The sequence below is a fragment of the Oryx dammah genome, unplaced genomic scaffold, assembly GCF_014754425.2.
Source record: "Oryx dammah isolate SB20612 unplaced genomic scaffold, SCBI_Odam_1.1 HiC_scaffold_11, whole genome shotgun sequence".
Lineage (NCBI taxonomy): Eukaryota > Metazoa > Chordata > Mammalia > Artiodactyla > Bovidae > Oryx > Oryx dammah.
Genome location: NW_024070195.1, coordinates 37537476 through 37550708, shown reverse-complemented (window position 1 = coordinate 37550708; position 13233 = coordinate 37537476). Strand labels below are relative to the sequence as shown.

The window sequence follows — 13233 nt, the reverse complement described above, 5'->3', positions numbered from 1 at the left end:
GGTTCCTCTGCTCTGGGGAGGGGAAAGGTTGGTTCCAGGGAGAGGAAATAAAGAGGATTCTTACCTTTTGATATGTATATTAATGCAGTGTTTGAACATTCCAGAGCAAAGTGCACCCATGAATCACCTGTGCAATTAAAAAGGTACCAAGATAACCCTGAAAAGAATCCACAACTTTTTAAGCTCTAGAGAGATGCTAGTAAGGGTCCTGTCACTGACTTAGCCCTTCTTCAGCTCCCGCCAACCTCTCTGCCTCCTTCATTATCTTCCTGGGAGTAACAGTGGGGAAAGGCTTCCTTTACTGACTCCTTTTGTTTCTTTTCATCAGCTTAACTCAGAGAGGACGTGAGACCTAATATCTCCTTTTCAGTTGGCTTGTGAACGTTCTGCCATGTGAGGGTACTGGCCTTAGAGCCCAGCAGAAAGTCGGCTCGAGTTCTGCCTCTGCCCCTTACTCGCTGTGTATTCTTGGGCATGTGTATGAGCCTCTGTAGACTTCAGGTTCTTCGTCTATATTAAGAGGATAATATTATAAAAGCACCTCTATCAAAGTTAGTTATTATTATTATGATGGGGACTTGATCTCTTTGACTCTTAGTGGCCCCAAATCTGTGCTTAGACAACTGCTGCTGCTGCTGCTGCTAAGTCGCTTCAGTCGTGTCCAATTCCTGATAGTTGGTGGCAAATATCTCTTGCAAATATCCCAGTCTTTTCGGGCACCCCCAGACATTGATCCTAGACTCTGGGGAATCCCCGTGGCACTGCCTCTGGTTCTCTGCTTTCGGGCCTCCTTTCAGATTTGCTCAGGCAGCTGCCCGGGGTCCTGTTGTTAGGACTTTCCCCACACAAGTTGCCTGGGTTGGGCTTTTGCTCATGAGATGCCTGATGAGGGATGCAGTCTAGATGTGCTAGGCAGGGAGCGTCCCTGCTTTTTAAATGCTGCCTAACTGCAGACACCGACCTACTGGAAGGGGCGGGGCGCAGAGTCCGTGGTGTTTCATTGCCTTCTCTCAAAGTCTGAGCAGCACCTAGCAGCCTTGCTGTGGGGCTGTGTCTGCCTTTTTCAGGCTTAAGTAAGTTGTGGTGCAGACTGAGCGTTAGAGAGTGGGGCTGGTCCACAGGGTCTCGTCACTACCTGAGGCCAACATCAATCCATGGCCCTCTCCACCCCAAGCAGAACAGGGTGAGGTGGGGACAGGCCCACTCTTGCATGTGCTGTGCTTTGGGAAACTATTGGTGGTTTTTCAGCAGGGGGCTCATCAGTGATTTTAGGGTGGTTGATCGTGGACACAGCAAACCGGCTGTTTTCAGCTCCTCCCTGTTCAGCATCACTGACAAAGCCCCTACCCCCACTTCCACTCCAGTTACCACTGTTCGCATGGTGCCGACTACCTTCCTCCAGCAAATGTGTGAGGGGAGCCCAGTTCATGCTGCTGTGTTTAAAGACTATCTCTTTCCCCTTCAGAGAGTGTTCACAGCCTGCAGGGTCCACCACTCACAGACACGTGCCTGTCATTCCCCGTCCACAAGCTTCCTGGTTTACCGACAGGGTCACAGATGTATAAAACAAACTTATGGTTATCAAGAGAGAGGGAGGGGGTGGGACAAACTGGGAGGTTGGGGATGACATATACACACTATTATATATGAAATAGGTAAGTAATAAGGACCTACTGTATAGCACAGGGAACTTTACTCAGTAATGACCTATATGGGGAAAGACTCTAAAAGAGTGGATATGAGGATATGCATAACTGATTCACTTTGCTGTACCGTAGAAGCTAACACAATACTGTAAATCAACTACACTCCAATAAAAATTAATTTAAAAAGAAGTTGGCACTTTTCTGCAGGGTTATTCTGATGTCTCGATAACAGTATCTGCTGGCAAAGTTATTTTTGAGATACTTGTATGAAAATGATCATGTGAAGAATGCACATTACTGCTACGATGAGATTAGAATGCATCAGCTGCCTTCTGAAAATCTGAAATGACTCTGCCATGAGGAGAAGAAACTTTATTTTCAAGCATTTCATTAAATGAAATAGGTGTTGGGAAAATTGGCTCTTTGGAAAAGATTCAACTTACAGCCTCAGCTTATACCACATTTCACAATAAATTCCAAATGAGTTGCATGTGAAAAATAGAACAATAAGAAAAACTAGAAGAAAATTTAGGAAAGCATTGAACAAATATCAGGTAATGAACAATCCATCATTATTACTATCACAATGACCCTTCCTAAGTACAAAAGCACTGGAGGAAGTTGTAAAAGAAAAGACCAATGAATTCAACTAGATGAAAATAAATAAAATCCCTATATATTATAATGTACTTTCCAAAGATTGGTCACTATTACTGTTGGTAAAACGAAGAGACAAGGGCAAAGTGCTTCCTGGGGAAACTAGAAATAAAAGAATTGATGTTGCCTTATAAGTGTTGAAGCCTGGCGTGCTGCAGTCCATGCGGTCACAAATAGTCGGACACGACTGGGCGACTGAACTGAACTGAACTATAAGTGTTCAATTGGCAAAACCTTCACACCTGTGAGATAGAGCCGAGAGGACACGAGATGTCCATCATTGTGCCTGCTCTACACGTTCTGTTTATAAAACAGAAACCTCCCCATCACACCTTCTTTTGCCTAGGTGGACACTTTCTGAAATTCAAGACCTCTTTTCCTCCCTGTAACATCTGCCTGGACCAGACATGCGTTTCTGATCCAAAGACAGCACATTCTTAAGCTTGCCAGCAGCAGCTGTCCTAAAGGCCTGGAAAAGATAAACTGGGCCAGTCAAGTTCTCTTTCTCATAACTTTGAGCTAGAGTTAGTTGCTCAGTTGTGTCCAACTCTGCATCGGTTTGCGACCCTATGGGCTATATCCGGTCAGGTTCCTCTGTCCATAGAGTTCTCCTTGTAGTCTACCAGGCTCCTCTGTTCATGGAATTCTCCAGGTAAGAATACTGGAGTGGGGTGCCATTTCCTTCTCCAGGGATCTTCCTGACCCAGGGATCGAACCCAGGTCTCCCACATTGCCGGCAGATTGGTTACCATCTGAACCACCAGAGAAGCCCTTTGAGCTAAGGAACTTTGAGCTAAGAAACAAGCAAATCTTTAGCTTGTTACCTTGGGAGCAGAGTTAAAGGATACTTTCAGGTACAGCTGGGGCCAGAACAGACCAAAACCAGGAGCAAGCACGACCCATGGTCAGCAGGGTCAACAGGTTGCTAGAGTAGATGTGCACAGAGGTAGCAAGAGGCCCTGATGGAGGCACGGGCAGTGTGCTGGGCTCTGGAGCTGCACGGGTTCCTGATGTCATTCTCACCCACCCCTGCCCCACTCCCACCCCAGGACCTGGCTCTGGCCCCTGATTCAACTTGCTGGGCTCTCAGATCTCATTGCTGTGTCTCAGTTCAGTTCAGTTCAGCTGAGTCACTCAATCGTGTCCGACCTTTTGCTACCCCATGAACTGCAGCACGCCAGGCTTCCCTCTCCATCACCAGCTCCTGGAGCTTGCTCAAACTCATGTCCATCAAGTAGGTGATGCCCTCCAACTATCTCATCCTCTGTTGTCCCCTTCTCCTCCTGCCTTCAATCTTTCCCAGCATCAGGGTCTTTTCCAACGAGTCAGTTCTTCGCATCAAGTGGCCAAAGTATTGGAGCTTCAACTTCAGCATCAGTCCTTCCAATGAAGATTCAGGACTGATTTCCTTTAGGAGTGACTGGTTTGATCTCCTTGCAGTCCAAGGGACTCTCAAGAGTCTTCTCCAACACCACAGTTCAAAAGCATCCATTCTTCAGTGCTCAGCTTTCTTTATAGTCCAACTCTCACATCCATACATGACTACTGGAAAAACCATAGCTTTGACTAGACGGACCTTTGGTGGCAAAGTAATGTCTCTGCTTTTTAATATGCTCTCCAGGTTGGTCATAGCTTTCTTCCAAGGAGCAAGTGTCTTTTAATTTCATGGCTGCAGTCACCATCTGCAGTGATTTTGGAGCCCAAGAAAATAAAATCTGTCGCTGTTTCAATTGTTTCCCCATATATTTGCCATGAAGTGATGGGACCGGATGCCATAATCTTCGTTTTTGGAATGTTGAGTTTTAAGCCAGCTTTTTCACTCTCCTCTTTCACTTTCATCAAGAGGCTCTTTAGATGCTCTTTGCTTTCTACCATAACGGTGGTGTCATCTGCATATCTGAGGTTATTGATATTTCTCCCGGCAATCTTACTATTTTTTGACTTTGAATTGGTTTATGTATCTGAAAGAGAAGTTCACTGTCATGCAAAGAGTCGGTCAGCAGGTAAATCCAAGCGGAAGCCACTGCACTGAGCAGGTCTGTGGCTGAGGGTGGGGAGCATACACTGGGGTGTATTATAGCAGAAGCTATCAGAGGGAGCAGGTCATTGATAGGAGGCTTTGAAAGCACCTACTTAGAGAATACCAGAGTGACAGTCTTCAAAGATGGACAATTCAAGTCATTTTCTTTATCTGTGGCTGTTTGGAGTATTTACATTTGAATACATAGGGGGCTTCCTTTGTAGTTCAGCTGGTAAAGAATCTGCCTGCAATGCAGGAGACCTGGGTCCTATCCCTGGGTTGGGAAGATCCCCTGGAGGAGGGCATGGCACCCTACTCCAGTATTCTTGCCTAGAGAATGCCCATGGACGGAGGAGCCTGGTGGGCTTCAGTCCTTGGGGTCACAGAGAGTTGGATACGACTGAGGGACTAAGCATGGATGGATAGACAGGATGTTTCAAGATTTCACTTTAAAGAAAATAATGTAGCTCGACTTTGAAATTATAAGTTAATTTAAGAGTGTAGAGAAACTGTTGTTTTCTAATTCTTTTTTTAAAAAACTTTTTATTTTGTATTGGTGTTTATCTTTCAAACTTGGTGCTGGAGAAGACTCTTGAGAGTCCCTTGGACTGCAAGGAGATCAAAATAGCCAATCCTACAGGAATCAAGCCTGAATATTCATTGGAAGGACTGATGCTGAGGCTGAAGCTCCAATACTTTGGATCCCTGATTCAAAGAGCTGACTCGTTGGAAAAGACCCTGATGCTGGGAAAGATTGAAGGCAGGAGGAGAAGGGGACAACAGAGAATGAGATGGTTGGATAGCACACCAACTCAATGGACATGAGTTTGAGTAAGCTCCAGAGATGGTGAAGAACAGGGAAGCCTGGCATGCTACAATTCACAGGGTCGCAAAGAGTCGGACACGACTGAGTGACTGAACTGAACTGAACTGAAGTAGAAACCTAGCATATGGTATTGTCTTTTCTGGAGAAAAGTGTATTGTGCCCAGAAGAGAGGTGGCTGGGGTGGAGGCTGCCTGGAATCTCTGTGGGGATATTCACTCTCCTGGGCACTGGATGCCTGGCAGGGCTTCACCATGCCCATGAGAACCTTGCTCTCAAAACGCTTCTCTTTGCTTTGACTCCCTTTGTGCTTGGGGATGCTTATTTACTAACCTTCCAGTAACGAATCTATTTTGTTCCTGGGAAAAGAGGCCTTGGATAGAGGCAGTTTAAGAGTTCCTGTCTATAAAAGAACATCCTCCATGATAAATTAATAGACTGCCTCTTTAGGTTATAGTGAGTATGATTGACAGGGGACAGCCTTCCTGAGTTTACCCTGCATGGGCCAGATCCTGGACCTTGTATCATTCCCTAAGGTAGGACCACTCTGTCAGGACTCTTGGGAGGCCGCCATCCATCTTTTTTTTTTGGCTGACATTCCAACCAAATCACTGGCTCCTTCTTTATATGTGACAATTATTAGTGTTACCTCTTGTCAGTTAATACACTCCACAGTCCTCCAGCTTGCTCAAGTCATTTTGCTGTTATCTGATCTCCAAACTAAGACAGCAAACATTCAATCAAGTCTATGAAGATATCAGTCATACTGGTTATGGGCTGTCACTCCGGTAACTGCACGTCTTGGAATTTCAACATTCTAAATTGTTAAAGGAAGGACTTTAAGAAATCTTCCCTCTGCTCTTTTCATCTTTAGATACACCGAGTCATCTCAAAAGGTGCCAATCTATCCTGCTTTTAGCAATTCTGAGAATCTATATTCTGTTAATCACCGTTTCTGACAACATGTCTGTTTCATGTGATCAGCTATAGGTTCAATACAACTGAAAATCATTTCTTCCCTTTTGAGTCTCTTTAAAGATGGGAGGGGTATTCAGGATGGGGAGCATGTGGATACCCTTGGCGGATTCATGTTGATGTATGGCAAAACCAATACAATATTGTAAAGTAATTAATCTCCAATTAAAATAAATAAATATATATTAAAAAATAAAATAAAAATGGAAAAAAAAAACAAAAGATGAGCTACAATTTACTGATCCCTCTGTACATCAAGTAATACACAGTGTGCCCTCCCACAATTATGTTTAATAGGAACCATTCACACAGGATTGGTTAGGAGGAGCTGGAATCAGTGTCATACAACAGGTTCATTTGTTGACATAGGACTTTTTTTCTAGAAAGTTCAAGAAAAGGTTGTTAAATACAAAGGAAGCTAGCAGAGCTGAGCCCAGGGGATGGTAGGGACACTAAGGGCTGAACCCAGCCCCTCTCCCCACATGCCTCCTCTGAGTCCAGTGTGGCCAGTGCTCTTTCTTAGAAGGAAACGCTTCTTTCTCGTCGTGGGGCCCTTCTGTCTGTGCATGTGTTGTTCACGCCTCCACAACTCAGCCCTCAGCCCTCAGCCCTTCCTATGGGCTCTTCTATCACGATAGCCTCGTTTTGGGAGAAAAATGGATGTTTTGCATAGTGTTTCCTTATGCATTAGAAATTTAATGTGTCTTTTTATTTATATCATTATTTTTTATTAGGATTGTAATTGGTTGAATTAGAGTACTAGTTATAAAATTGCGTGGGCTTTGAGAAGTCTTTCCAGTCTTAATCTTCCTACAATCCCTGCTATTTTTTTAGTATGTGACTGCATTTATTCCATTACAGCAGATGCACCGGTACGTAAAGCCAGTTTTTAAATCCCTCATTCACAGCTTCCTTTTTTTTTCCAGGATAAATAACTCTAAGCATTTTGGTCCCTCATAGGAACTACTATCCGTTCCTTTACAGGCGTATCCTGTTTCAAGCCACAGATCAATATCTTAGAGGTTTGTAGTGAATATGGTTGCTGTCGGCCCAGCATTTCTTCCTTTGGAGACAGAGACTTCTTCAGCTCCCTAAAACCTGTATTCAGCTTCTATGGAGCAGGTGAGCTGAGTCCTGAGGAGGGGACATAGGATGTAGCACCAGCGAATCAGAACGTTTCACTCCCTGGATGCAGGGTCTTCTTCAGAGATGGACGCATGACCTAAGCCAGGCCAGTCATTCCCCCTCTAGGGGTTTTTGCCAACAGTGCTGGAAAAGACCCTGTTTACTGGGATTGTGAATCTATCATCCAGAGGTTCCTAGCCTTTTTGGCACCAGGGACTGGTCTTGTTGAAGACAATTTTCCCACAGATGACGTAGGGGTGGGGGCAGTTTCAGGATGATTCTTATAAGAAGCCCTCAACCTAGATCCCTCACGTGTGCAGTTCACAGAAGGTTTGTGCTCCTAGAGAATCTAACGCCACTGCTGATCTGACAGGAGGCAGAGCTCGGGCAGTAAGTAATGTGAGGGATGGGGAGTGGCTATAAATATAGAAGGAATTTCGATTGCATGCCCACCAGACCCCTCATGCTGTATGACCCCTCCACATTAGCTTAGACCTTTGAGAAGCACCTTCCCACTAAATTGGGAGAGACTCCCAGAGAACCCAGTCAAGTTGGGAGGAGGGGAGAGGAGAGGAGAGCGGGAGGGGGAGGAGGGAGTGGAGGATGGGGAGGAGGGAGCACATGAAGCCAAATGCATTCCCTGGATTTCCTGTTTTCACGAGACAATAAAATTCCTCTCGTGCTTACAGCCAAACATCCTGGCCAACACAAATTGAACACAAATTAATTAAATTTGTTTGATAAGAGTAATTTAAAAAATCAAACTAATGTGCAAACTGAGCTTATTATTTAAAATTCATGTGATGAATTACTAAAGCAAAAAATCGCCCTTGTAACGTTTTCATTATGACTTTACTGTTTTTCTCTGAACCATCTCTTTTCCCCTAGAGAGGCAGAATTCCCAGGAAATGCAGTGCACACACATGGAAATGCTGGGCAGAGGGAAAGGGTGTCACCTTGACGTTTTGCATTTAATTTTGAGAACATGCATTTTTTTCACATTATGGTGACATATTTTTATTTTGTGGTCCTTGATGATTTCTTTGCCTGCCCTTAACCAGGCTTTCTCTGGTCCAGTTGATTGGTGCTCATTTTGGTACTTAAGCGTAAGTACTTCATTACACCCATTTCTACTAAACCTCATCTAAGTTTGTGATTTGAAATCTCTCATGTTTTCTGAAGCATCAGTATGTGCACTCAGTTGGAACTGTACAGAGCCTGAACATACGACCCCTCTGTTTTATTTTGCAAACCGCTGGAAATGAGAATTGTGACCCATGTGGGACCGTGAACCCTCCAGAGCTGCTGCAGGTCTGCAGCACACCTTTCTGCAAATTAGAAAAAGGCACCCCTCTCTAAGGGTCAGTGCAACCGTGGGCTAGTGCCCGTGGGATGGAGAGCGAGGACAGGCTGGGTGTCAAACCCACTCATCCTTGCAACTGAGCTCCACTGGGTGAAAGACCAATCATTAACCATCTTACAGAGACTCTTTTCATCTTCTTGGGCTCCATATGCATGAACTAGGGTCTGGTATGAGCCTTTTGTTGAGTACATCAAATGAAGGGCAACAAGATTCAGGAAAACTGAGTAATAGCTTAGGGAAATGTTAAACTCAGAAAATTTCAGAGGCAGATAAATCTGAATTTATGGAGATAATATACTGTATTTAAAAGTTTTGGAGTTGGACAGAAATGGACTTTGATCTCAGACTGGCCACTTAGCAGGCCACCTCCCTGAAATTCCATTTTTTAAAAATCTGCAAAATAACGATCATACTTTATTTCAGAGAATCTAGGCTACATCAACTGTAAGATCTGGTCTCATTAAAGAGGTTTTTAAAATGAAAAGACAGCCAATGGATTGTTAAATGTTTCCTGACTTCAGAGGTGTTAAGACTGTAAAACTTGTGTATTTTAGAATCTATGACACATGTATAGACTGCGGTTCTTCTCTGTGGAGATTAAATGAGATAATGCGCTTGCTAAGTTCTTGGCATGGCCCAGAGTCAGTGCTCAGTGAAGCTGCAGTGGGTGCAGTTATTTGGAGCTGGTGACAAATAGTAACAAGAGAATAGACTTGACTGAGGCCTTGCCAGCCTCGCAATACAATCTTGATGTAGGGTGAGATGCTAGAAGCGAACATGCATGGGCAGGTCCAGAAGTAAACCTCAGAAGAAGATGAAAGAAGATGCACAATGGAAAAACAGTCTCACGTGTTCTGCTGATGGAGACCCAGATCTGAGCAATGACTTGCCCAAACCCCAGATGCGCAGGAGAAACACTCTTCAAAAGGATACTGTTCAAATGGTGGGCTAGCCGTCCTTGTTTGAAGGTGAAGCAGGAGAGGGAAAACTTCCAGAATGTTCTGTCAGCTCTTCTAGCATTTGGGTTTTCTTCTTCCCTGCTTACTGACATCTACTTCTGTTACATTTCCTGTGATTTCTGAAGTGATCACTGATTGGCTCCCCGGGGAAAACCCTTCTGTTGTACATCCTCTGATGAATGTTTTCAGTTAGCCCTAGAGGGGTCTGTGGAGGGTGAAGAGGTGCCAAGACGCGTCAGTCAGGCTATTTCACCTGCCTCTGAAGCTGCTGGTTCCCAGACTGGGTGAGTGTGGGCCTCATGCCAAGGAACAGCCATTCATTGTTCTCTGATGCCAAAGACAATGCTGCCAGAAGTAGCACGCTGATGTAGAGAAGCTAACGCCAGGATTCTAATAAGTGAAAAACGGCCTGGATTGTGCCTCTGCTTTGGAAGCCATCTATTTCTTTTCCTGTGGTTTAATGGCATTTTTAGAGATATGATCAGTGGAGGCAGGGTGTATATGAATGCGTGATGGAACCTATGATGGAAAGTGGTCTAAATGCTGTTGTGTATGGGGCAGGAAAATGCAATGAAAATGGCTCTCCTTTCGAAAATAAAGACCTCATTATTCGGGGAGGAGATCCTGAAGAAATTAGTCATTTCTTCCATTTCTGACTTCAACTTGTTTCAGCATCAGGACTGATGTAAATAGTGTACAGAGAAGGACGAAGAAAGGAGTTTGTGGCAAGAGTTTAATCTACTCAGTTTGGTTTGGTTTGTTATAAGAAAAGAAAATAACATGGAAATTTTGGTTGAAATGATTATGCCATGTAAAAATTAGATTGTTGCCATGTAAAAATTATATGGTTGCTCCTGAACTAATAACCTCTAAGGATTTTTAATAATGAAATTCATGGACTTTCCCGGTAGCCTAGTGGTTGAGAATCTGCCTGCCAATGCAGGGGGCACACATTTGATCCTTGGTCCAAGAACTAAGATCCCGCATGCCGCAGAGCAACTAAACCCCGGAGCTGCAACTACTGAACCCCGGGCGCTCCAGAGCGCATGCTCTGCAGCAGGAGAAGCCACCGAAAGGAGAAGCCTGAGCACCACAGCTAAGGAGCAGCCGCCACTTGCCACAACTTGAGAAAGCCCCTGTGCAGCAACGAGGACCCGGCGCAGCCAAAACTTAGAAAAAACAATACGTTTCTTTAAAAAAAATGAATGAAATTCAAGTGGCAGCTCTAGATCACAACATCAGAGAAAAACCAAATTGCCCAAGAAGACAGTGGCAACCTGCATTCGAAGCGTGTGGGCTAGCTGGTGTGTAGATCACAGACTGACCTTCCCTCTCTCCTCGGCAGGCCAGTTGCACAGGCTCCCCCAGCTTCTCACTCCAGCCCGAGGGTCCGGAGAGAGGATGTGGCTCAGCCTGGGACTGGAGCTGAGTCATCACCCCACGCACGTCATGGCACATCCGTGCCACGCTCCTACCTCCAGGCTCTTAGATTCACTAAAGGACTTGTAGGGGGATGAAAATTCCACTTGATTTAATTTCTCCCTAGGAAAAAATACACTCAGTAATGTTGTAAATCTCTTAAAACCAGTTTCCTTCAAGGATGCCTTGGAAATTTAAAATATGTGTACAGGTTCCACCTTGTACGTCCTTAGTCTTAACCCCGTGTCTGAGATGCAGTGGTGGTGGTGGTCGGGGCTACTCGCTGTGGTCAAGCACTCTCAGGGGCTTGTTGTGTAAGGGTGCTGAGTCTCAACGATCCACTCGCCTTGGCCCCCCTTGGATCAAGAGCAGATCTGAAAGATAGGTGGCCAGGAGGTAGGTTTTAAGCCTATTATTTGCATAAAATGACTTAAGAGTGACATTGGTTTTATTAGCCCCACTGACCTACCAGCCACTTTCTCATTAGCAATAAATGTTTGAGTTTTAACACTGCTATGAACTCTACTTATTATTATCCAGAAAACACAAAGGTTTATTTGCCCAGGGCTTTCTCTAGTACGTCTGGACCTTTTGTGTGTAAATTACAGACATATTGTCTGGAATACGGACTACAGCCTTCACATCCCTGGCCTGGGCAGCTGTGGGGCAGCCTCTGATTTGCCTAATCTCAAGAAATATGGGAAACTGGATCCATCAATGTATGTTGTTGCATCAAAATTATGGAGAATTTAAAATTACTTGTGACAACAACTCACTGTACTCAGAGTGAAATGCTAAGTATATTAGAATGGGCCATTGTTGTCTTCCACCGTTTGTATATTTCATTAGTGTTGGAACAGTTTTATTTTGGCTTAGAGAGTTAGATGTTTTCCAAGGACAAAACTTTATGTCACTTTTTGGGGAGAAACGATTCATAAAATGTCCTCCCCTTGTCTCCCCAGGAGTGAAAACAGACCATTAGGTCCTTCGAGTCAGATGACTCTGACAAGCTGGCTCTGAATCCACTTAGGCCTGTTTCCCCTTCCCTCATCATTGGTTTGGGTCACTGATCTCTATGAGAGTCCAATAAACTATAAATGTTATCTCTAGAAAAGTGCTCCTGACCCTCAGTTTTTTTTTCATACGGTTTTAGGGGTTTTGAGAATTCAAGCCAAGAAAGGAGTTTTACATAGGATTTTAAGAGAGACCGATTACATTGAAATAGTTACCAAGATTTTAAAAAGTTTTGTGATATAAAAATAGCTATATGTGCTTTTATATAAGTGCATTAAATAACAAGGTCTACTGGTGAGTCTAATAACTACTGTAATTTTGAAGCACTGATGAGTATAAAAGATATTTTACAATGTTTGTCAACTGTGTTGTGAAGTGAAAATGTTGGTAATTTCCACTGTGACAGGTGCTGGTACTTCTACTGTGGTCTGCTGCTGACATTCATCACTGGACAGAGCACTAAACCGCAGTTAGAGGTTAGTGAAAATAAAGGTGCATTTTCCCTCCATACAAGTTGCTGGACCTTAAGTCAAGAACCTCTGAGACTCTAGAGATCCTTGTCCTGGTGCTGGGCGTGGGTCGGGGCTTGTCGGCCTCAGTTCTTTGTTCAGGCTGCAGTAGAGAATGCAGGGCTACCCGGTTCCCGAACTACCAGGCTATTGTTAGTGGTCATATTTTGTAGGAAAAGCTAAAAGGGACTTTCATGGTGTCCTTCTGTCCTGTCCTCACTTATGAGAGCAGAGAGGTCAGGACGAGGGGGACACAGGAGTCAGCTGTAACAGATAACTCCTGTCTTAGCTAGCATAGAGACGAAGCCACAAGGGACCCCCTTGGTGAAGCTGCCCAGCCTGGGAGGTGGGTCTCTGTGTGTCTTCTAGCTTCGGGTGAAAGAAGCTTCTTCCTCTCACTTTGACAAAGATCTGAGGCACAGTATTACCGAGGTTGCCTCTTGCTTTAACCTCACTTTTCCAGGGATGCTCACCTAAGCGGGGGAGCTCCATTGGGCAGCCCAAGTCCTGGGAGGGCAGAGTGACTCATTTTTGCCTCTCATTCTCCTAGTTACTGAAGGAGATGATATGGTGCTGAAAAATGCACACCTGGGCCAAAAACAATAAGTATAAGCTCTGGGAGGTGTGAACGTGTTCCACAGTCCCTTAAAAACGTGAAACGTCACTGCAATAGTACAGTTATGACCAGTTGAGCTATTGCTGGAAAACACCAGGGACAGACAA

General features: G+C 44.5%; 1 protein-coding gene across 3 annotated transcripts in view; it reads right to left on the bottom strand.

Annotated features, from left to right (window-relative positions):
• Positions 1 to 13233, bottom strand: part of KIF6 (kinesin family member 6) — a 430349-nt gene that overhangs the window by 62830 nt on the left and 354286 nt on the right. The window lies entirely within an intron of this gene.